At 39.7% G+C, this 24,882-nt stretch overlaps 1 protein-coding gene and 2 long non-coding RNA genes across 3 annotated transcripts in view; 1 reads left to right on the top strand and 2 right to left on the bottom strand.

Annotated features, from left to right (window-relative positions):
- The window catches only part of LOC131310745 (putative late blight resistance protein homolog R1B-17), a 71,656-nt gene that overhangs the window by 17,743 nt on the left and 29,031 nt on the right, over positions 1 to 24,882 (bottom strand). The window lies entirely within an intron of this gene.
- On the bottom strand, positions 3,135 to 9,762 carry LOC131310764 (uncharacterized). The gene is made up of 6 exons (XR_009195298.1): positions 9,477 to 9,762; positions 7,937 to 8,393; positions 7,592 to 7,818; positions 5,885 to 6,021; positions 3,788 to 4,002; positions 3,135 to 3,656 (listed from the first exon to the last, which is right to left on the bottom strand). It is a non-coding gene; the product is annotated as an uncharacterized LOC131310764 (long non-coding RNA).
- On the top strand, positions 10,519 to 11,116 carry LOC131310765 (uncharacterized). Its single transcript, XR_009195299.1, has 2 exons — positions 10,519 to 10,552; positions 10,631 to 11,116. It is a non-coding gene; the product is annotated as an uncharacterized LOC131310765 (long non-coding RNA).

Genomic DNA, 24,882 nt, shown 5'->3' with positions numbered 1-24,882 from the left:
CAGCCCACTGTTTTTCACCATGAAAATCGATTCTCACTACATCTTCTCCGTCAAAGGCTTCTCCGACAAGCTGATGAGTAATGGAAGTGGCCGGATTCGACGAGTTCAGTCGACGAGTTAAAGGGTTTCGACGATAATAGGTTTTACTGGATAAAAAAAGAGAGGAGAATGGAGGCAGGAGAGAGAGAAAGAAACAATAAAAAAAGAAAGGTGTATGAACAGTCCATAGATAAAAGTGGCGAAGAACTGTCCATAAATGTATTTTGTCTCCCCTTTTATCTCATCTGCTGCAGGCTGATTTTTTGTACTTTTCTTCTCCAAAATAGCTAAAAATGTATTTTACATCCTCTGATGTACATGCTCTTAGCAAAAGAAAGGAAATTTGAACTTCGCACATAATATTGAAGTCAGTGACACAGTATATTAGCTCAAACGAAGTAAAGAAATTGAACTTCATACGAATCATACCCAGCTTTTATGAGATTTTGAGCCATTGGTGAACCCATAATTACAAGACCCAAAAATCTAACACGTGCTGGAATTTCATCTGCTGCAACCAAAAACTACACTTTCAACGTAAGGGGAAAAACCAGTTCAAAAATAAATGTACGGAAGGGAAAAACCTATACGCGTACAAAATGAATACCCTAAGAAAAATGGAGAAATTAATTGCTTGGAAATTGAAATTCCAACTAAATGACCAATACCCAAATGGGAAATTCACCAAAACTAAAACCAGAAACACGCAATTAAGAAAAGAAAGGGGAAATTATACTTTGCCCCCTTAAACTATCACCCGGCCACACTTTGCCCCCTCCAACTACTCAATCGAACACTTAGCCCTCTTTAACTATTATTTCGCTGCCACCCCTTTAACTCTGTTAACGTTTTGAGCAAAGTTACGTAAATACCCTTACAGAATACAGGTATCTACATACACGATACTTCTACACGATTTCCCCAACCACACAATACGATTTTTCCAACCCTAAAACCTTTCCCCTAAAATTAGCGGAAGTTTTCCCTCCATTTTTTTACCCGCATATATACACACACACACACACACACACCATTCATTGAGCTGTAACCCTAATTTCGACTGCGTATGGAAAAAATCCCAGTACCTTTTTCACAGTAGAATCCGATCATCATTTACGGTGGTCAAGGAGGTATGATTCCTTTGAACTTTTTTTTTTTCTCTGCAATTCCTTTGAACTGTTGAAAGCTGTAAAGTGAGTTGTTAGTATTGTTTGACTATTGAATGCTTTGTTGGTGGAAGGTGGAGTAATCAATGGTCTGTGGGTGAGGTGGGGCTTTTGACACTTTGCGTTGTTTGTTTGTGAATGTGGTCCCAAATGCATACTTATATATATATATATATATATATATATATATATACACACACAGTCGGGTTCCGGTGAGGGATCCCGACTCCCCTTCCCGATTGAATTTCGATGATCCGAGCCGCTCAAAGTGATCAGAACGTGATTTTAAGGGTCCCCGTGAGAAATCAGCAAAAAAAATGACCGGGAAGGGCTTCATCCGAGCAGTTTTCATTGAACGGTTCAAAAAAAACTGCTCGGATGAAGCCCTTCCCGGTCATTTTTTTCGCTGATTTCTCGCGGGGACCCTTAAAATCACGTTCTGCACACATTGAACGGTTCGGATTTTCAAAATTTGATCGGAAAATGAAAGTCCCTCATTTTAACAAAATGAGGGATCCCTCACTTGATAATTTGTGTGTATATATATATAGACACACTACTGTGCATATGTCGGCCAAAAAAGTGGTTGAGAATAGTAAAGTAGTGTTTTGTTTTGTATCCTTGACTTATATGTTTTAATTTATTGTTTACTTGGTACTTGTATATTGAAAAATTGCATGCTAAAGTTTTATTTTTTTAATTTGTATACCAGATATCCCTTGACTTATGAGTTTTAATTAATTGTTTACTTACCACTTGCTACTTAAATAATGAAAATTACATGGTAAAGTTTATTTTTTGATTTGTTTACTGGATTCTTAGGATGTCTGATGCAATGTTTGTGTTTGAGGTTCCCCATGGGGGTTACTTTGAGAATGTGCCAGCAAAAAAGTATTCAATGGGCAAGGTTGAGTTCATAAGAAATGTAGACAAAGACCTAATGTCGTATTTTAAGCTGATAGCCTATGGAAAAAATCCCAGTACCTTTTTCACAGTAGAATCCGATCATCATTTACGGTGGTCAAGGGCATCTGATCTTGGAGGTATGATTCCTTTGAACTTTTTTTTTTTCCTCTGTAATTCCTTTGAACTGTTGAAAGCTGTAAAGTGAGTTGTTAGTATTGTTTGACTATTGAATGCTTTGTTGGTGGAAGGTGGAGTAATCAATGGTCTGTGGGTGAGGTGGGGCTTTTGACACTTTGCGTTGTTTGTTTGTGAATGTGGTCCCAAATGCATACTTATATATATATATATATATATATATATATATATATATATATATATATATATATATAGACACACTACCGTGCATATGTCGGCCAAAAAAGTGGTTGAGAATAGTAAAGTAGTATTTTGTTTTGTATCCTTGACTTATATGTTTTAATTTATTGTTTGCTTGGTACTTGTACTAGGTGAACTGCGCGTGCACGCGAAGTCTCATGCCTGTAAATTTTGTGCATGTGATGTACTGTATGCTTGAGGAAGTTTAAGGTGTGTACATTGAGAGGTAAACATTAGTCTTCTTTTTTGACATAGTGCTCTTAACTTGCAAACTTAGCTACTTATTTTAGTGAATAACCAGGTTTTGAACCGGAAAATACGCCTATTTCAATGAATAGGGGTAGGCAGTAGGAATGTTCGTTTTAGGCAAGAAGCTACCAATAACAAAATAATCCAGATCAAATTATGTGCTGAACCAAAACCAAAATCTAAACATTTGCCGAAAGCTAGCCAAAATCACGCCAATTGTTTTTTTTTGTTCAACAGCAATTTTTTTTTCACGTCAATTGTTGGTAAGTACAAATTTGGAGTAGAAAAGAAACACCAAAAAAGAAAGAAAACTAAGACTAAACGCAATTTCTAAAACCTTCCAATTCCCTCACATCCTTGAAATGAAACTTGAAGTTTTGTACCGCAACACACAAAATCTCAAACACAACACAACATTTGTTTATATCACTTATAAGCAAAATCTTTTGTGAATGCCACATATCATGGGTAGACCGAAAGTTTAAACAACCTCTTCCTATCCGAACCATCAAAATCAATCCAGGTAGGATATAAGGGATAATACTCATGTCTAAACATAAACTGTAAATCAAAAACTGTTTATTGGTAAGACGAATTTCTCTGTCGTAGTAATATGCCCCACACTCATTCGGGTTTAACAGGAGCATTTCAAAGATCATGGATCTCCTTCTTGCTCTTTATCTAACACTTTCTCTTTGTATCTATATCGATTTTATCCAAAGTCCTCAGAAATCCCCATGTATCTGTAAAGCACGAGCTCCACATTCTTTTTCCCAGCTACCTCATTACTGCTGCTGCTTTTGCCCTTGCTGGAACTGGGGCCCCCTCACCCAAAATCTATTCCACGCTTGTTGTCGACAAAATATTTGTGAAGCCTCTCTGCATCTTGCAACCCAGAAAACGTACCCAAGAACCTTACCGCTATGACCATATAACATACATTGGTTCAAATCTCGTGAAGAAAGCGACACCCATAACCGTATAGGTTCAAAATTGAATTCAGTTTTGAAGCATCACATTTGATCTATTCACCATAGAAATAAGACACTCACCTCTAAGAATGACATCCTCTTTTTGAGTCATGGCTTCTTTACAAGGAATATGCTCCGGAACCCATGTGCTAACATCAGGGGCGACCCCACTTTTCCAGCCTAACAGAACACAAATTGCTTTGTGAAGACTCAGGTGCTCTGCTCTCAACCTGAACTTGTGAGACATGAACACGTGTGTATCCAATCGCTGAGTGTCCATGAATTGTTTTGATACACTGGAAGAACACATACATGAGCAATTACATAAAAGTGAGGATTATGTCAGCACCATAGAGCAGGCAAGGAAAAAACATACCTTCTATTCAAGAGCAGAACAGTAAGAACAACAGAGTTCTCAAATGTTCACATAGCAAATTATCTCGAAGTCAACCAAATTTACTCTTACAGATTGCTAACTTCTTCACACAATGTGGAAAATTCTTCCATGTTAATAAACATAAATATGTAGACAATGTGCCTGGCAACAAGTTTACACAAACACGCACACACAAACAAAATATCCTGCTGGGGAAAAGGAAAAAGACATGATAAAACCTAATAGGTTTAAGGTAAGTGTCCAGTTTTATCACATACCAGAGGTCAAAAGGGGTCATTCCAATTTTGATTGTTGTAATAGTAGTCTGGGTGTTTAAGCTTTAAAAAATACCAGCATACTTAAAAAAATCTGACAGTTCCATAAAAGTTGAAAGCGTAATCAACGGTCAGTCAGTGTGCTACAAATACACATTCACCAGTAAAAGGGAATGATTTGTGCCAAAACATGATTACACCATCAAATGGATAGTTAATTAAAACAGCTGAAAGTTAGTTCATTAACTACGGCAAATAAGAAGGGAAAAAAGAATGGAATTGGAAGAAACCAAGAATGATATAGGAGGCAACTGAAGGGAATTTTCAGTAGAGGTTGGAATCCTGGTTCTGAAATTGCTCACATATATCAAAAGAAAAAACTTGGCCACTCATAAAGCAATCATGGTGGCATTATTAAGGAGTTTGATAAAGTGATATTGGTTAGCATCAATAGGGCAGTTGAGTTGAATAGAGAGCTGAATCCTGTGACGTGAAAATTATTAAAAGGCAGAGCATAACAGCTCCATGGTTAGAAGTTATTGAAAGGTTGCTGTCTCAGACTTGTGCATCATCTAAACTATACTCCTTTACTAATGTCATTATCAATATTGGCCTCACTTTGCTTGACTTCAGTTGATCAACTTAAAAGTAAGTTTCTTATCATATGATTCTTTAATGTATTTATATAAATAGGGGGAAAAAAGAAAGAAAGATACATCGGGTACTTGTACTCTGACATACTCCATAGATAGATGGCAATCCCTCCTATTTCAAAAATATGTACACAACCCATCATGATAAGTATTAACTAACACAATTAAAGTGAAGTTTGTGTAAGCACAGGCAAGAAGCGGTAAAATTGAACTTCAAGGTGCAGAAAAGCAAGTAGAGTGGGAGTTCTTATTTGAAAACAATGCACTACGGTACCTTGTCAAGATTTATATTCAGAATATAATATGAATAAACATAAAGTGCACTCTTAAGCACACCCAAGCAATAAGCAACCAAACCAAATAGGAAAAGCAAAAATTTAGGATCCAAAAACACAAAAATATCATGGTCATAATGCTTAAGAGTCTAAAAATTTACGAGGGAAGAGCGCTGACTATATATTGTATCAATGATAAGAACTACGATGAACAAGAAACAGATACATACATAAATTGTAGCCTGCCTCAAGACTTCATTTTTATAGCTCCAAACAATTTTGTATTTCTAAACAGCACAAATGGCAACATAATTGATACTATCCCTCTTTGGCAGAAAGGAACATGTAAATGGTACGGGGTTATAAACTATGACAGGCAAATTAGTTTCAATTTGGATAAAGCGCTAAACATTCAACACAGTGCTCTTAACTCACAAACTCAGCTACCTATTTCATTCAATAACAAACTTTCAAATCCGAAAACACCACGTCCCTGTGTATAGGGATAGAGAGGAGGAGCGTTTCTTTAAGCAAGGAGGTAGATTGTTTAAATATGGAAGGGGATAGTGCCGAAGAAGTGAAAGGAATAGATTGATTACCGACTGGAAGAAAAGGACCAAGAAGGAAGCAAATGCTCTTTTAGAGCCTTGTTTTCCAGCTTAAACTCATAAACCAGTGTCAGAAGATTGGTTGTCAAGACTGCAGGTATATCTCCAGCATGCTTCTTGTCTCTCAACTGACAAAAGGTACCAGCAAGCTCTTAAAACTTGCAATTACAGAACAACAATAGAGAACTTTAGGAGTTGAAGATAACTTCCTTGACGAATAAATTGCTAGTTGGTAGGGGTAGACCAAAGTGTAGTTGATTAATTCTAAGTGTTGTAAAACCTGTTCCTTGTGTTTGTTTCTCATTTTTTTGGATGTCTTCAAAAACAAAGCGAATACAATGCATAGTTTTCACCCAATCTACCCATCCCTCTTCAAGCCCATTTCCAAACGCAAGCGGCAATGCATCTTTTCTTTTATTCTTATGTCTTCGTGCTCCATTTGGTAGGAACCGATCAAAAAGACGGGGTTGAGATGTCATTGATATAATATGAAATCTCAAGAATAAATTTAATGTGCCTTCATAGCAGTTATTAGTCTGAATGTATGTTGACTATTGAATTTGCAAATAAATCCAAGCAAAAATAGTAAATATTATTATCAGATTTGTGAATTTTGTACGGAGAGAATGCTACATTCATAGGGATAAACTAATGAAAGGGAAGGTCTAAAGCATAATTATTTTAATTCCACAATAGTGCATACACATAAATCCACTTCTACATTTCTCGTTAGTAATAGATCTTGTGAATAAAAGAATCAACATACAAAGATAAGTACAACATCAGCAGTTGTTGAGAGCTATATTACTGACCCACAAATTTGGGGGAAAGCATGTACAAGTTTCTTTATTTTTAGTAACATAGCACACCTTAGCGCATATACAAGGGGGAAAATATGTAAGGAAATGATCAATATCATGCATAAAGAAAGCCCAGAAAAACCAGACAAAAACAAATAAATACACCCTCAATTGCAAGTATATATTGGAAGGGAAAATACCACAAATACATCTATAAGCAGCAAGTGGTATGCTTAAAACAATCATATCAAACAACACAGGAAGTCAAGCGGCTGCAATTGGCAAAAGTGGTAAATAAAATACAAGACAGGGTTTAACGCATGCATCAGGGGGACATCTAACAAACGTATGATTATGGAAATATGCCGGAATTACATTAAAGGGAAAAAAAACACTATTGAGAATTCTTCACAAAATAACACACAATCAAAACTATATTACCGTGCCCAGAGCCACAACAACTCCCAAATTTTCATAACTCATTTACTCCACTACGCATGCCTGAGGGAAATCTGGTATGGCAAATTCACAAACTAAGTACGCGCCACAAACAAAACAAATCAAAAAGCACAATAATAAATCCACGAAACTCTCTGTGTGTGTGTATATACATTTTAAATCCACGAAACTGTGTAATTTTTTTTTTAATATCGAAGAGAGAAGTATAGTCTCCGTCAAGGTCGAAAACCAACGATCCATATAGCGTACAACAACCAGTACAAGAGATGCCTAAATATATTTATCGGAGGAAGAACTATAGCCTTCGTCGAGGTTGAAAACGAACGATCTACAACGTACAACTGCGACAACCAGCACAAAATATGCCTAAATATAAATCAATCATACCAAAGAACGAATTTGTCAGAGAAGTTAAGATAAGATAACAGATGGGGAGAACCTGACGAAGAGAGAGCAGATTTCAACCGGTAGAGATCCCGATCGCAGAGAGCAGCGGTGAATATCGGTCACCAAACCAGAGCTCTAGAAACATGTATTTTCCTTCTTGAAGTGTGTATGAGAAATAGCGGTGCACAGGACCCAAAAATCAGAAATCCATATCATCCTTACAAGCCTTAAAAATTCAGAGGAAAGCCCACCACAGCAACAGAACAAAGATCGCCTAGCCTACAAAACCAAACAACAGTGCAGAAAGCGGGATTTTAAAAGCTCAGAAATCAGACCCAACCTTTCGAATTGAAGGGGAAAACAGTAACACAATCGGCGTGCAAAGGGGCGAACTCACTTGAAGAAAGCGCACAAATCTCATATCGCAGCATGTAAGATCGGCTCCAAAGCGCCTCCACTGGCAATCGCCTAGGGTTTTGATCCCGGAGAAGGCACGGTCAAGGATGACGGGGGATCGGACGGGCGAAAGAGTTAGAGGAAGATCCAGGCGGCGAAAAGGCCAAGGAGGTGAGAAAATCATTGCAGAAGCAATTGCTTCCCCAGCTCACTCCGCTGGTTTCGTGTGGAACCATCCCACTCTCTGAGAAGTGGATAGAGACACAAAAAATATGTACGCGTGCTTACTGCTGACGTCAGCGTGACACGAGAATCTACTCACACATCCAAAAGACGAAATCACCCTCAGCATTATAAGGGAAGCCCAGCTAATTAAGGGACTCAATCGGAAAAATTGGCCAAAATTGGCAAGCCATCAATTTGGCTTTCAACGTTTTTAGTCTTTATACAAGCAGACCCTACAATCGAAAAGAGTATATTACTTGACAAACAACCGGTAATGAAATAGGTAAAGTTGGAAAAAGAATACAGGCAAAGGTTTAACGACAAAATGGAAAAACAAAACAAAAATAAAATTGTAGAATGCAGCAGAACTTCTTCTTTTAATCTACATCTCACATCCTCTCGTCTTCGCAAAAAAATTCTATCAGATTCTTCTATTATCTCTGATGCTAATGTGGACATTGGAAACTATGCTGACATGATTGGGCCGAGTTACATACTTGGTCCCATTTCGCATCAACATGGCAAGCATGCATTGTTCCATTCATTTAAGTCATTATCTCCTGTTCAGAACTATTTATGTGTAAAAATCAGTCTTTTTCCAGGAAAAAGACTAAACCTCTGCCTATGCCGCCATATTGCTGAACACTAATTAAGGCTTGGATAATGTGCCTCATTTTACCCTTTTGTTGGTTTTATGATTGAGCTCAATCTTGTATTCCAAGAATTTGCATACATAATGAGAAGCTCAATCTACTCGAAAGCTACTGATTAAAAAAAAATTTATGGTAAAGCTTATTAGTTGCATAGCTGCAATACTTTAACATCTGGCTCTGAAATTAACTACTAAACCAATCATCGATTTCTCATTAGGGGAAACTTCAAAGAAATGAGACACTTTGGCAGTTTTTTTGTGGTTTCATTTCAGAACTTCGTCAGGTAAGGAGATTTTTTTTGGCCTATGTGGATGCAAAACATGGAGGGGATCCTTTCACATTTTTTTTCCCCTCCAACGGCTACTAATAGATTTTTTCCTCTCTACAAGACCTGATCTAACTTGCAAAGACTCCAGCCACACAAACTCCAATAGTTCATACGCACAAACCTTTAAAGCAGCCAAAAAAAAAAAAATGAACGTGGTTAATTGACCTCATAAAACCAACATCAAAACCCTCGATCACCAACGAAAAAACCCTAAACACGCAACTGCACACCAAAATCAACCTCATAAAAAAACACACCAGAAAAACACGCAACTGCAGAAACACTAGTCTATAAATTGACATGCAAAACAGAAATCCAAGAAACAAGAACCAAACCTCAAGGAACAAGTAACAACCACGGATTTCACCACTGGATGAATGAAAGGAACATCAGCAAATCACGAACTCTACGGCGAAGAAACCCCCAAAAAAAATAACGCCTCACCGTCGGTCGCACAGGCTTCTTCTTTCGTTCTTCTGTCCGTGTCCAATACTCTCTCCTCTCTCTCTCTCTCTCTCTCTTTCTCTCCTATCTGCTCCAAACCAGACGATCGAATGGGAAAGGGAAAGCGGAGGTGTGGCTTGATCTGGCCCAAGTCCTTCGCATCGTCTGGAAGGATCTATACCCTGAGAGAGAAAAAACAGAAACCATATATTTACACGTGTAAACGACGTCAGCTCACTATGACGGAAAAGACGAAATTGCCCTCAACAGCAAAACAGGCTGCTGCCCAATCGAGGGGCACAATTGGAAAAATCGGACAAAATGTGGCAAGCGTTCCAATTGCTTTTGTTCTCTTAGTTTTAAAGCTTAGATATTGAAAAATTGCATGCTAAAGTTTTATTTTTTTAATTTGTATACCGGATATCCTTTGACTTATGAGTTTTAATTAATTATTTACTTACCACTTGCTACTTAAATAATGAAAATTACATGGTAAAGTTGTTTATTTTTTGATTTGTTTACTGGATTCTTAGGATGTCTGATGCAATGTTTGTGTTTGAGGTTCACCATGGGGGTTACTTTGAGAATGTGCCAGCAAAAAAGTATTCAATGGGCAAGGTTGAGTTCATAAAAATGTAGACAAAGACCTAATGTCGTATTTTGAGCTGATAAGCATGATTAAGGACTTGGGGTGTTCAGAAAATTGTAACATATATCATAAGCTCCCTGATTGTGATTTGGATGGTGGGTTGAGAGAGTTAAAGACTGATGCTGAGGTGTGGGACATGTTTGCTATTCATAATGATAGAGAAACTATTTCAATTTATGTGGAGAATGTAGAGTTAAATATGGTTAATGATGTGGTAAATCTGGATAGTGACATTGAAAAAAGTGAAGGCAATGAGAGTGAAAGTGGGGCAGATCCAAACAGTCCTAGAGGCCTACAACTGAAGTTGATTCTGCAATGGTATATGACTACCACTGTTATTTAACATTAGTTTGTAAAAAATGCATATTAACTTGAGTAATATTATAATTGATGTAGATGCAAAGGAGGTCCACCACTTATGGAGATGTGTATTTTTCAGCCGGAGTGGGAAGCTCAAGAGGTGGTGCTATTGTCCAAATTAGCCACTCACAAAGCTTATCAAACATGGCACCAACACAAGGTTCTCAGGTCCCCACATCTGCACACAACTCAGGAATGGCACTTGAGGGATATGCAGCCTTTTAGAAGTCAGTCGAAAAGTTCATGGAGCTGGTAGTTTTTGTTTGGTATTACTTTTGGAATATGCACCTGTTGGTTTTGCTTCTAATTAAGTACTTTGGCTAGTTAATTGCTATCTAAGTTTGTGGACCAGTTTATGGCTATCTAAGTTTATGGACCACTTCATGGCAATCTAAGTTTATGGACCACTTTATGGCTATCTAAGTTTGTTCGCTGCCAACTTATTTCTGGTGTGTCTTGATCCTTTAAGAACACTTATGTAACAGATTATGATATGATATGCAAAATGTTGGCATTTTTTGACACACAAGGTTGCAAATTTTTTGAGAAACTTATGTACAGGTGTATAACGATTGTTCTCGGCAAATTAATTTGGGTACTCTCTGTTTCTTTTTGTGGATGTGTATTTCTTTTGTGTATCTCTTTTTCCATAGGAGTATTATCTTTTGGTTTTTTTTTTTTTAAAAAAAAAAAAAGTCAAATCTTATGAATTGTGAGACTGAATTCTACACAGGTTTCGTTTTCTTTCTTTGTAATTTTCGTTAGTTGCTATTGGGAATTACATGGGTTTGCTATTCTGATTGGATTCTTAGACAATGTTTACTCACTCAATTGGTATGGATTGGAATTGTATTCCACTGAGGGAAGAAGAAAATGAACTGATCAATGGAGAGAGAGAGATAGAGAGAGATGGGTTTGTGTAAAGTCTGGAGAGAGAGAGAGAGATGGTTTTGTGTAAAGTCTAGAAATTTCAACTTTGAGATGATAGGGTATGCTAGAAAGGGAGGGAGAGGGTAATTTTGTCCATGGGCTTCAAAAAAAATGGCCTGGAAACTTTTTCCATCCAAAACCCTAACAGACAACAAACGGAAGGGTTAGGGTGGCAGAGAAATAATAGTTAAAGGGGGTTAAGTGTTCGATTGAGTAGTTGGAGGGGGCAAAGTGTGGCCGGGTGATAGTTTAAGGGGGCAAAGTATAATTTCCCCGAAAAGAAACTCAGAGAGAGAGAGAGAGAGAGAGATTATAATGCCTTGTACTCTTCAGGATTCAAAAAACATTTTTTAAAAAATTTCCCCTAGATTTCCCCTACTCCTAACATTTCTTTCTCTATCTCTCTCCACTTATTACCCCTACTATTTTTCAAAAAAAATTTCAAACATCAATCCAAACAAAGCATTAAGTTTGGGTGCAGAAGCAGATATCTGAGAAGAGAAAGCCTTAAAAGAAAAGGGTTTTGTTGGCGTAGAAGAGATGGGCCGGGCTCTGATGTGATTGGGTATACGAGTGGAGAAGCTCGAACCATTTGCGAATGGGGATTTTGTCGGTGAAGAAAGAAATTGAGAGAGAGAGAGAGTTATTCACGTTTGGGTGCAGAAGCAGAATCGAAGAAGATGATGATGGTAGGCGGTGAGTGCCATGGGGCTTGAGGAAGCTCATCGCCATGGATTTCCCCTTCGCCAGATAGTGTGACTGTGTGCGGCGTTGAAGCTTGAAGAAAAGGGCATTTATACGCCGAAGTAAAACCGCCTCGTCAAAGCGCAAGTTCTGGTTGATTATACTTCGCATGTTCAAGATACGAAGTATATTTAACACAGTCATGGTACATTGCTAATCAAATATAAACTTACATAAGGTTAATTTCACGGATCGAAATCATTCATGTTGTGGAAATCGTCAAGATCGATAATCCTAGTAAAATTCATTTTAATCGGATACGTATCGATATCTCTTCGAAAGTAAAATTAAGCTTTTGTGTTTATAATGATAGGTTTGTTTTCATTGAATCAAATCCAAAAACTAGCGTCCGTTCCATTGAGGGTAAACTTCACTGGCACCCCTTCATTTAATTTAAATATATTGCATTCCTCTCTCTTCTCCAAAATCACACTACACCTACTTAATTTTGTGAAATTGTGTAGCACTTAAACCCACAATTTTCAACCAAACAATTTTCGAAATACCAACTTTACTCTCATTTTCTCTACCCTTTTTTTTAGTCGCAGAACTCATTTTAACTACCTATAGATAATTTCAAACAATAAAAAAAAAAAAAAAAACCCAAAGCCAAATCCCATCTCTCTATATTCTTTGAACTTTTTTCAACCTAGGTTTATACTTTCATACTTTTTTATTGCTCGTTGATCTAAATACTTTAAAGAAAAGCTTTAAAAATGTCAAACCCTCGATTTTTAACATAAATATAAATGATTTCCATAAATAAAATCTCGCCATAATTTGTTCGATAACCAAAATGAAGTAGTGTTCCCAAAATATTACATCTTCGGCTCCGAGGCCCAAATTAACGCAAGTACTGAATATTCAAGAGTTAAAGGTTACAATATTCCATAGTCAAAAGATTTACTATAAAGTTACAAATACATCTTCAAAGAGATTTACAAAGATGCCTTCAAAATAATGATCACATCCAAGCATTCCAAGCATGCACGCTATTGTCCTGTATTAGTACCTGAAAATGATAATAGGCTTGAGCTACACTAGCCCAGTAGGAAATTCTACGCTAACATTATATGCAAGAGAAATGCAAGGATGATCACAAGGAAGAACGAGATACAGACCACACAATAGGCAATAACCGAGGCTTAACAATCCGACAAACTCAGTATGAAATTTGGTATACACCTCAATCTTTAACCGTTTCACTCTCCATGTGTTCAATATCGCTTCACGTTAAGTGTCATGAGCCGAAGCTCCTGCCGGGCTAATTATGGGACCCCGATATCCCCTGCCAAGCGCCCACCGAGAAGGTTAGGCCTTGAGTGATCATTATGAGCATAAGCTCCTGCCAGGCTAATTATGGGACCCTGATATCCCCTGCCAGGCACCCACCCGTCGATGGGCCCCAAATGTTCTCGTTGTGTCGATAAGTGTCCAAAAATCTCTTACTCACATAACGTGTCATTTCAATTTAATCAAAGTCCATATGGAAATCAACGTCCAATTATACCAAACAAGGGGCGAGGGTTGCAAAGATACTCAACGAACTCAACGAATATGATCGATAGTGTTATGGAGTGATTTGGTGACGTTTGGAACAAGTTAGAAGCGATCGGGGGTCAAGACAATGGAGTCGGAACAAGAAACAAAACTTAGCCTTAAGGCATTGAAGTATAGATACTATGAATTTCAGTATCTATACAACAGGCCTTAAAAACTTCCAGAGACCGATTGTATCGATACTGATTTAATTAGTATCGATACGACAGTAACCTAAGCCGTTCCAGAGATTCCTGTATCGATACTGAGAAGAGCAGTATCGATACAAATGGGTGTTCGAGCAGATTTTCTGCAGATTTCAAGAAATCCAACCACAACAACAACAACAACAATAGACACGATTTCAAGCAAGGAGAGCACTTCTATTACATATATTGAGAGGTAGAATCCCTACCTCGAGGCCGAAGAACGAAACCCACAAGAATTTCAAGCCCTAGCTTCCGAAAATCGAAACCGAGAGCAATACGACTCCACCGAGCTCCAACCGGTGAAATACGGACCACAATACGCGTAGAGGATGAATGTTTGAAGGTTGTGTTGAGTGGGTTTTGGGTTATTGGAGTGAAATTTGGTGAGAGGGCAAGAGAGAGGGAGAGAGCCGAGAGAGAGCTGGGAGAGAGATGAAAAAAAAGTGAAAAGGGAAAAAAATTTCCCAGGCATATACACGGCACACACATGCACAAATTACACTAGCACCCATAACTTTCAACTCCTTACACTTTGACCCCCAACTACAATATTCTCATTAATCCATCACTTTTCCATTTATAAAACAATAAAATTATAAAATGAATTTACGGGTCTCTACATTCTACTCTCCTTAAAGAAATTTCGTCCTCGAAATTTTTCCAAGCCAAGGTTAGCTAACATATACATCATATATGCATGCAACAATCATAGCCATTAATCTTATGCAACAAGTCAATTATCAAGACACGTAAATCTTAAACACTCACATTGGTTCATTCCGAAAATAGGTGCGGATACTTTTCTCTAACTTCGTCCTCCCTTTCCCATGTCGACTCTTCTCTACCCTGATTGCTCCACAAGACTCGCACTAACGGTATCGTCTTACCCCTTAGTACTTGGTCGCGCGAATCTAGGATACGCATCGGTTCCTCTCCATAAGACACGTCGGCCTCCAACTCAAGTTCGGACCATTCTAACACGTGCGACGGATCCGGTTCATATTTCCTCAACATAGACACGTGAAACACGTCATGTACACCCGATAGCTTCGGTGGCAACGCCAAACGATACGCGACCTCCCCAATTTTCTCAATGATATCAAACGGCCCAATATAACGTGGCGAAAGCTTCCCTTTCTTTCCAAAACGCGACAAACCCCTACGAGGCGATACTTTAAGGAATACGTGGTCCCCTTCTTCAAATGACAATGGGCGACGACGACGATCAGCATAGTTCTTTTGTCTACTTTGAGCGGTCAACAATCTTTGGCGGATCACCTTGACTTGTTCGGTTGTTCTTTCTTGTGCTTTCTTAAGGCGTTGGCGAATAGCTTTCATACTCTCGGAGGTCTCCTTGATCATATCCGGCCCCATTAACGTAGCCTCACCTAATTCGGTCCAACACACAGGCGATCGACATGGTCTCCCATACAAAGCCTCATAAGGTGCCATCTCGATACTAGATTGATAGCTATTATTGTACGCGAATTCGACTAACGGTAAGTGATCCTCCCAACTACCCCGAAAATCCAAGACACAAGCCCGAAGCATGTCTTCCAAAATCTGAATCGTTCTCTCGGATTGCCCATCGGTTTGAGGATGATACGCAGTACTAAACAAAAGGTTGGTGCCCAAAGCGGCTTACAAGCTTTGCCAAAAACGCGCGGTAAATCTCGGATCTCGATCGGACACGATAGATACGGGAATCCCATGAAGTCGGATAATCTCCCGAATATACAAACGGCTAAGTGCATCCACGGAATCGGTAACCTGAATAGGTAAAAAGTGTGCTGTTTTCGTCAAACGGTCCACGATTACCCAAATAGCGTCATGCCCCCTTGGCGACCTCGGTAAACCCGTAACGAAATCCATCGTCACGTTCTCCCACTTCCACTCGGCCACAGGCAATGGTTGTAACTCTCCCGCGGGTCGTTGATGTTCGGCTTTCACTTGTTGACACGTAAGACACCTGGATACGAAAATCACAACGTCCCTCTTCATTCCGGACCACCAAAATTGCCTACGCAAGTCATGATACATTTTCGTTCCCCCCGGATGGACGGCTAACGGTGAATGGTGAAACTCTCGCAAGATTTCTTCCCGACACGAAACGGGTACGAACAACTTTCCTTGATAGCGCAAGCTTTGATCGGCGTGTATCATCCACCCCTCTTGAGCTTTTCCACTAAGGAATTTAGCACGAAGTTCCTCCGCTTCTTCATCGTGTTGTTGTGCCTCAATTACTCGAGTCGATAAAGTTGATTGCACGGTCAAGTTGCATAATGTAACCCCTTCCTGAACTTCCTCGAAATGCGAAGCATAAAAGCCCAAATCGTTCATCATTTTCCACTCGTGGATAGCTAGACTCGCTAAGTGTATCGGTTTTCTACTCAACGCATCCGCCACGACATTCGCTTTCCCCGGGTGATATTGCAATTCGAAATCGTAGTCCTCTAAATGCTCCATCCAACGGCGTTGTCGAAGGTTAAGTTCCTTTTGAGAGAATAAGTATTTCAAACTTTTATGATCGGAAAAGACTTCAAACTTCTCACCGTACAAGTAATGGCGCCAACTTTTCAAAGCAAAAACGACGGCTGCAAGTTCTAGATCGTGGGTAGGGTAGTTTCGCTCGTGAGTTTTCAACTGTCGCGATCCATACGCCACTACTCGCCCTGCTTGCATCAACACGCACCCTAACCCTTCCTTAGACGCATCACAATATACAGAGTAGCCAACTCCACGTTCGGGCACAATCAGAACCGGTGCAGTCGTCAATCGCTTCTTCAATTCTTCAAAGGCCATCTCACATGCGTCACTCCAAACAAAACGAGTCCCCTTACGTGTTAATCTAGTCATTGGCGCTGCTAAATGAGAGAAATCAAGAACAAAACGGCGGTAGTACCCGGCCAAACCCAAAAAACTACGAATTTCGAACACGTTCTTCGGTCGTTGCCAATTCATAACAGACTCTATTTTTCCTGGATCGACGGACACGCCACCCTTCGAAACCACGTGACCCAAAAATTTGACTTCGGATAGCCAAAACTCACACTTACTAAGCTTGGCGTACAATTGGTGCTCCCTTAAGATTTCAAGAACAATGGTGAGATGCGATTGGTGTTCCTCCTCCGTTGGCGAATAGATAAGGATATCATCGACGAATACAACCACAAAACGATCAAGGTATGCACGAAAGATACGATTCATTAAGTCCATGAATGTAGCTGGAGCGTTCGTCAATCCGAAAGGCATAACAACGAATTCGTAATGGCCATAACGAGTGCGGAATGCGGTCTTAGGAATATCCTCTCTCCGAACCCTCAACTGGTGGTAACCGGACCTCAAATCAATTTTGGAAAAACAGGTCGCACCCCGAAGTTGATCAAACAAATCATCGATTCTAGGCATGGGATACTTATTCTTAATGGTGACTCGGTTTAGCTTACCATAATCGATACACAAGCGGAGTGAACCATCCTTCTTTTGCGCAAAAAGAGCCGGTGCTCCCCACGGTGACGTACTCGGACGAATGAATCCTAAGTTCTCCAATTCCTGCAACTGAGTCTTCAACTCTCTCAATTCGGCTGGCGCGAAACGATACGGAGGTATAGAGATAGGAGCGGTACCGGGTAGTAAATCGATAACGAATTCAATCTCTCTTTCAGGAGGTAAACCAGGTAACTCTTCAGGAAAAACATCGGGAAATTCGCGAACTACTAAAGGTAACTCCCCACGTGTCGACAAATCTTCATCTAACGTCAAACTCGCCAACAAGGAATAAATTGACTCGCGCTCTCGAGACCCACATAGATACGGTTCCAACGGCTCCCGACGCTCCCCAAAGAATTGGAAACAAGGACCCTCAAGAGGACAAATACGAACTCGACGCTTGAAACAATCGATGGTAGCATGAAAGGTAGATAGCCAATCCATTCCCAAGATAAGATCAAACCCCGACATTCCCAAAACGATGCAGTCGAATACAAAACGATGGTCACAAATGACTAACTCGCAATCTCGACAAATATGACCAAGAGGCGTTCTACCCCCTAATGGTGTCTCAACAAACAAAGGAGGACTAAGACTCTCCGTTTCCAATTCCAAGGCACACACAAATGATGCAGCAATGAATGAATGCGATGCTCCAGAATCAAAGAGTACTTTAGCAAAGGAGTTGAACAAAAGAAATGTACCCCTCACAACGGATGCTTCTGGAACCTGAGAAATAGAAGGTGAAGCATTCGAGTTGATGTTGAAAACACGCCCCTGGGTACTCTGACCTTGTGCAAAACCTCCCCTCTGACCAGAACCCTGAGTAGGCGCGGAAGAACTCGCTCCCTTGTCACCCCCGGAACTCTGAACCGACGTAGTCTGGCGGAAGTGAGGTTGTTGCTGCCTCTGAGTGCCCCTAAACTGTTGGCCAACATTATACCCCGTTCCCGGCTGCTGCACGGAACCCGACTCACTTTGCACTATCGACCCCTGAGGACAATTCCTAGCGAGATGATCCATCTTCCCACAAACATAACAAGCCTTCTGGAGATGTGGACACTGAGCACGAACGTGTCCAGGTTGATTGCACTTGTAGCACACAGACGGAGGTCTAGACAAAGCACCCCGAGTCCCTGAAGAAGAAGGTACCCTAAAGTTGGATTGGTTAGATGGTTGCTGAGATGGTTCCCTCTGTCTCTTCCGTCCTTGACTCCCAAAGCTTCCTGACGATGAACTCACACTCACAACTTGTTGCTTCGGTTCCCAAACTCCCCTATTCCTCTGTGCTTCCTTTGGTATTTCAATACTTCTCGCACACTCAACAACCTCGGCGTATTTTGTCTTACGTTGCACCATTACCATTCTCCTCACGGTATTATGAAGCCCTTTCTCAAAACGTCTACATTTCCTTTCCTCCGTCGCCACCAACTCTGGCGCAAATCGAGATAAAGACTGAAACTTTTGAGCGTATTCCGACACGGTCATACCCCCCTGCTCCAACTTCTCAAACTGATCTCTCAACTGCTCACGACTAGTCTCTGGAAAGTATTGTTCCTCAAATAATGTCTCAAACTCGGCCCACGTCAAATTTTCAACATCCGGTTCATTTACTTGAGCTACGGTCCTTGCCGCTCTCCTCGCATCCTTCCTAGATTCTAGGACAGACTCCCACCACTCATTGGCTTCCCCGGTAAGTTGAACAGCCACGATATTCACTCGTAAATCGTCTTCGGTAATCTTAAGAGCATTGAAAAGTTTACGGATTTGTGCTAACCAATGATCGGCCACAAGAGGATCACTACTTGTCCCATCAAACGTCGGTGGATTCCTACGGCTAAATTCTCGCATTGCTGATAAGGCTCGGTTGTCTGCATTTTCTCTAGGAGCTTGGTTGAACAGATTTGCAGCTGTAAGTGCTGCGACAAGATCCCTAGCAAATTGAGTTTGATTGGGTGGTATTTCTGCAGCCCTACCGGCCCCAGCCCCCGGATTCCTACCTGGGTTCTCCCCATGCTGACTAACCTCATCCTCTGGTGGCACCCCACGGCCACGACCTCCCTGGTTTCCTGCCACACCCCGCCTAACACGCGATTTCGGAGGCATTTTACTACAAGATATAAGAAAGGAAAACTATTAATCACAACATCACAACTATGTCCCCAAATTCCCAACACAGGTTAATAACAACTCTACACCACTCTACGATATCGAAAATGCAATGCCACGTAATCATACGAATGTTAGTCACACAAGCATGCACAAGTCATGTAAAAAAAAAAAAAATACAGAATTTTGAACCCATGAGACGAAACGTCTCCCCACGGTCGCTAGGTGTTCTAAACCTAACGCTCTGATACCAAGTTGTCACACCCTCGATTTTTAACATAAATATAAATGATTTCCATAAATAAAATCTCGCCATAATTTGTACGATAACCAAAATGAAGTAGTGTTCCCAAAATATTACATCTTCGGCTCCGAGGCCCAAATTAACGCAAGTACTGAATATTCAAGAGTTAAAGGTTACAATATTCCATAGTCAAAAGATTTACTATAAAGTTACAAATACATCTTCAAAGAGATTTACAAAGATGCCTTCAAAATAATGATCACATCCAAGCATTCCAAGCATGCACGCTATTGTCCTGTATTAGTACCTGAAAATGATAATAGGCTTGAGCTACACTAGCCCAGTAGGAAATTCTACGCTAACATTATATGCAAGAGAAATGCAAGGATGATCACAAGGAAGAACGAGATACAGACCACACAATAGGCAATAACCGAGGCTTAACAATCCGACAAACTCAGTATGAAATTTGGTATACACCTCAATCTTTAACCGTTTCACTCTCCATGTGTTCAATATCGCTTCACGTTAAGTGTCATGAGCCGAAGCTCCTGCCGGGCTAATTATGGGACCCCGATATCCCCTGCCAAGCGCCCACCGAGAAGGTTAGGCCTTGAGTGATCATTATGAGCATAAGCTCCTGCCAGGCTAATTATGGGACCCTGATATCCCCTGCCAGGCACCCACCCGTCGATGGGCCCCAAATGTTCTCGTTGTGTCGATAAGTGTCCAAAAATCTCTTACTCACATAACGTGTCATTTCAATTTAATCAAAGTCCATATGGAAATCAACGTCCAATTATACCAAACAAGGGGCGAGGGTTGCAAAGATACTCAACGAACTCAACGAATATGATCGATAGTGTTATGGAGTGATTTGGTGACGTTTGGAACAAGTTAGAAGCGATCGGGGGTCAAGACAATGGAGTCGGAACAAGAAACAAAACTTAGCCTTAAGGCATTGAAGTATAGATACTATGAATTTCAGTATCTATACAACAGGCCTTAAAAACTTCCAGAGACCGATTGTATCGATACTGATTTAATTAGTATCGATACGACAGTAACCTAAGCCGTTCCAGAGATTCCTGTATCGATACTGAGAAGAGCAGTATCGATACAAATGGGTGTTCGAGCAGATTTTCTGCAGATTTCAAGAAATCCAACCACAACAACAACAACAACAATAGACACGATTTCAAGCAAGGAGAGCACTTCTATTACATATATTGAGAGGTAGAATCCCTACCTCGAGGCCGAAGAACGAAACCCACAAGAATTTCAAGCCCTAGCTTCCGAAAATCGAAACCGAGAGCAATACGACTCCACCGAGCTCCAACCGGTGAAATACGGACCACAATACGCGTAGAGGATGAATGTTTGAAGGTTGTGTTGAGTGGGTTTTGGGTTATTGGAGTGAAATTTGGTGAGAGGGCAAGAGAGAGGGAGAGAGCCGAGAGAGAGCTGGGAGAGAGATGAAAAAAAAGTGAAAAGGGAAAAAAATTTCCCAGGCATATACACGGCACACACATGCACAAATTACACTAGCACCCATAACTTTCAACTCCTTACACTTTGACCCCCAACTACAATATTCTCATTAATCCATCACTTTTCCATTTATAAAACAATAAAATTATAAAATGAATTTACGGGTCTCTACAAAAAAACTCACTAAGCACCAAGAAATAACAACCTTTTTAAAACAATTATACTTATTAACTTGACCATATCACTCTTTTCTTTAAAAACTTTTGTATCAATTGCATTTAGATTACCAAAATGCTAGTGACACATCAATTTGTCACACCACAATCACATCCCTCTCACATATAGGTAGGTCCCGCTGAAATAGGACCCACATGTATGTGAGAGAGATGTGACAAACTGATGTGTCTCTAACACTTTCATACTTTTGTACTGCTCGTTGATATAAATACTTTAAAGAAAAGCTTTGTCACGTCCTCGATTTTTAACATAAATAAAGATAGCTTTTCATAAATAAAACTCCTCACATTTTTTTTTACATATTACCCCAAAAGAGTCCACCATGTCCTAGTCATTAAATTACATATCCAACTCTAAGAGTTTGAACGTATTACATCATTAAAAAAAAACGGAATTAAGGTTCTATTACATTCCCAAAATATGTTTTGCCAAAATGTCCATGAATCTCATTTACCACTCCTTCCGAAAATATGCACTAGAATGCATGCACTTCACTCCATGCTACTACTCCGGGATCACACCTGAAAAATGATAGGTTGAGCTACACTAGCACAGTAGAGAAATCTACACAACCATTATATGCAAATGGGAGGACAGACAGAATGAATAAAATAGGTATGCTATGTCTCAAGTTTAAAACAGAATGGAAAATTATAGATATCTCACCGTCGTTCATGATAATACAACACCAAGGTTCTAGCCTCACCACAATGTCCTATTCCGAATACTCCATCCGCTCCCCGACTTCACCTTAGTCATAACAATACACGTTTAAAGAAAATAACCTATCGATATATGTCTCTATGGTAGTGTTCGACGATCAATCACTTCTATTGTATATTTATCAAACAAACCCTTACATTTACTTATATCAATCACCATTACAAAATCCACATCACACGTCATAAACGAGTACTCTTCCCAGGCCGTTTGTGGAGTCCCGCTACTCCCTACAAGTACCTCCCTCACTATAGGAACTGAATCACATCACATCGTATAGGTCACCGTACCACAATTCCTCCAATACACTTCACAACTCAACCATTGATCTCAATCACATATAATGAATCACAACGACTAGTTATTCACATAGAAGTAATACGGATAATCTCATCTCAATCAACTCGCCATCATTACATTATTAGTTTCTCATCACCATACAAGCACTCACATTTCAGGGGATATTCTCTCACAACAATTCGTAGACTTCTACCTTACAACTCATGCAACCATACAAGTTACGCAAGAGATGTAGCACATATCAAACATAAGAAAAATGTATCATGTACCCGCGCCTAGCATTGTTTAACTTAAAGGAGTGTTCTACATGTTCGTTCCTCATATCGCATGTCAACACATATAACCTTAACCCACCTATATTTCTTTTATTCTTTAAACCCTTGTTTCGGTGTCAAATGACTCATACGGAACCCAACGACCACTACAAAGCCTAGTATACCACTAGTCTCGTCGAATCACTCAATTATGTACTTAGGTACCTAAGAACATCCGTGCTTCACTCCACGATTCTAAGGAAAAAGGATTATCCAATGTATACGAACATATCTATCTTATTTTGCGATCAAACCTTATCGGTTAAGAATTAGGAGATGAAATCGCCACCATTGGAAAGTAGATTTCCAGTACATGAATTTCGATATAAAATTTGCCCAAAACGGTGTTCGGATGAAAAAGTTATGCCATTTTGAAGTTTTCCAAAAATGCTGATTTTTCATTTCCTACCGGTAGGAAACATTCTCCTACCGGTAGGAGACCAAAATTTCACGAAAATGACATTTCTGGACAGCTTTTCTACCGGTAGGGCCAAAACTCCTACTGGTAGGACTTGGGTTTTCAGCGCATGATTTCAAATTTCGTGAGAACAAGTCTAGCAACAAAACCAACGATTTAAGGCATGATTCAAACACCAAATCATCACATTAGCACATAATAGAAGTGAGAAATCCCTACCTCAAAGATCAAAGCCGAACTCACGAACTCCGAGCAAGCCCTAGCTCTCCTAGACCCGAAATCCACCGAGAACACCTCCTCCGAACTCCAGTCCACCGATACAAACTCAAGATCGTGGTTATTAAGTGAAGGAGGAATAAATCCCTACGGGTTTGAAGAGTATTGAGAGTGAAAGAGCAAGAGAGAGAGAGAGAGAGAGAGGCGTGAGTTGTGTGGGTGTGTTTTGGGGAAAATTTTGTCCTCCACACTCACACTCCATTATATATATGTACACATATGCATAACACACTAACACCCCCAAACTCCCAAATTCGAGCACATTGAACCCAATTCACATATTCACATCATATTTCTTTTTACGTAAGCAATTATACAATATCAAATTTATTGAAATAAAAATACAGGTCTCTACAAGCTTAAAAAAACTCACTAAACATCAAGAATAACAACCTTTATAAAACAATTATACTTATTAATTAGACCATATCACTCTTTTCTTTAAAAACTTTTGTATCAATTGCATTTAGATTACCAAAATGCTAGGGACACATCAATTTATCACACTATAATCACACCCCTCTCATATATAGGTGGGTCCCGCTGAAATGGGACCCAACTGATGTGTCTCTAGCATCCCTCGTTTGATTATCAAGTCATCACCCTCTTTTCAAACAAGTCTAAACAACAATTTTTTTTTCTCTTTGAGAGATTTGAGATCTCTTATAACCTACCGTTATTACATGAGCTTGTTGCACTACAACACAATTAACCTTAACTCCTTTGATAATAATGATAGATGGGTGGGATTCGTAAAGAGATGGAATTAAGATTGAGATTGATAATGAGAAGGAATTGGTAATGAGAATGAATTAGTAATGAGTATGTTTGTGTGAGATGAGATTGGATGATGTGATTATTAATATCATGTTTATTTGAGATGAGATTAGATGATGGAATTGAATTGATAGAAGGAATTGGTAATGAGAATGTGTTGGGGGTTGGGTTGGGATTGGTAATACCACCTCCACCGGGGTATTCATAATATCCCCTAAAAACCACCTTACTAGTCCAATGGACTAATAGTCCTAACCCATTTTAGGTTACCAAACAAAGAATTGGTAGTTCCATGGGATTGGACTACCAATCCCAATGTCTAATAAGTTTATCTGTAATGATTCCCACACATACTTTTGTGCACATATCATGCACATATATTTTTGTGGGGCCCATATAGGGGTCCCACAAAATGATCCAAATCATTCGTGTTTTTTAAAATATTTTTTGGAGGGTTCTTGTCAAAAATCAGTTCCAACGGATATCAGTAA

Source organism: Rhododendron vialii, chromosome 12a (genome assembly GCF_030253575.1).
Source record: "Rhododendron vialii isolate Sample 1 chromosome 12a, ASM3025357v1".
Lineage (NCBI taxonomy): Eukaryota > Viridiplantae > Streptophyta > Magnoliopsida > Ericales > Ericaceae > Rhododendron > Rhododendron vialii.
Note: the sequence above shows the minus strand (reverse complement) of the source record. Positions and strands in the feature narration are given on the sequence as shown.